The sequence below is a fragment of the Lissotriton vulgaris genome, chromosome 5, assembly GCF_964263255.1.
Source record: "Lissotriton vulgaris chromosome 5, aLisVul1.2, whole genome shotgun sequence".
Classification (NCBI taxonomy): Eukaryota; Metazoa; Chordata; class Amphibia; order Caudata; family Salamandridae; genus Lissotriton; species Lissotriton vulgaris.
In genome coordinates this window covers 1840954368-1840955897 of record NC_141693.1, presented here as the reverse complement: position 1 = coordinate 1840955897, position 1530 = coordinate 1840954368, and positions in this window count along the sequence as shown.

The following is a 1530-nucleotide window of genomic DNA, read 5'->3' as shown; positions in this document are numbered from 1 at the left end:
TCAACCTAACAGAAAGTGCCAGACTCGGTCCGTAAGGGCCGCTGTCCGCGCAATGCGTGGGGTTTTTTGCTTTGCTTCTTCGAACTACAAATCCCAGAGGGCCAAGCGTGAAGTAGCGCGAGATGTTGTCCGCGCAAATCAGGAAACATAAGCCAAATCCGCAGCAAAGACGGAGCCGATAATTTTGGTGAGCCGAAGAGAAGAGAGGTCGTGTATTCTTGGAAGTAACCGTGAGTAAGCGTTACCGGGTGGTTTCCGGCGGGAAACACACGGATTTGGAAGAACGCTTGAACCGGAACTGTGGGCGTACTTTTTCCGGGGGTAGACGGACACGGCTGTGTTCGTCCGTTTTCCCCTCCTTTGATTTCTTCGCAAGCTTCTGTGTTGGGTTTCCCGAGTGGCGGAGAAACGCGGCTGCGTTTCAAACTTGGGATAATCTCTGGTATAGAACAAGATAAACTTTTCGGAAAGAAGGATTACGGAACAATTAGTGTTTGTGGTCCAGGAGAGACTATCAACAAAACTCACATTGAAGTGCGGGTTACATAACTGTTATTTGCAGTCCAGTGCAAGCCAAACTACCAATAATACTACATTATAATTTGTCAGCGGGAAGAAACATTACGAAGGTGCAGTTAACCTTCTGCTCATTGTTTTTTTTCCATGTTTCCTTTCGACAACTTGTTTGTGCTTTATTTCACACTGCAGGAGAGGAACCAGGGGGGTACCTAGTATAACGGAAAAGTGGAACAAGGCAGAAAATTGGCAAGAATTGGTATGTGAGGTGTGGTAAGAAGCTTATCGTGTATGATACGCGGTTGTATATTCATGTGCCTTTTTTGTGTTCCTTCCTTACCAGATTGTTCCCACTGATAGGACCTTCCTTCCCTCTCCTGCATCTAAAGACATAGAATTTTCCTTTTCCGGTATGCTTGAATACTAGTGAGGGGGGAAAAGAGTTCACTTCACCAATAGGGTGTCTCTGTATTCTAGACTAGATAGGGAGGTGTGTGAAGCTAAATCCCTTGTCTTTTATCATTTCAGATCTCCCTCCCCGCTGTCCCCTTCCTTTCCCGCCAGGTCACGGGTTGGTTGCGTAAGAGTGGGTTTAGGACTTTCAACACAGCCCCGAGGAGAAGCGTGTCGGATCGTGACAGAATTATCGGCCCAAGGAAGCGATCCTCCTCTTGGCTGTGTTGAAAGAAAATGGCCACTATGGATGACGTTTTGGCTGCCCTAGCTTTGGTCCAAACAGAACTAGCTGCCTCCAATAGAGAGGTCGCTGCTTCCAGAGCGGAGAACGCTCAGATAAAAACCCGTTTAGATAGTCTACAAGTAAATCCGTTTAGTGCAGGGGCTAGCACTTCTACTCCCTCGTCCCTAGTGGTAGAAATGCCCACACAGATTCCGCTAGCTCCCCCCGAGAGGTTTTATGGGGATAACAAAAAGGTCCAGGTGTTTATGACGCAAGTACGTCTACATTTCATGTGTAAACCGAAGATGTTTACGACTAATCAAGCCCGAGTGGCC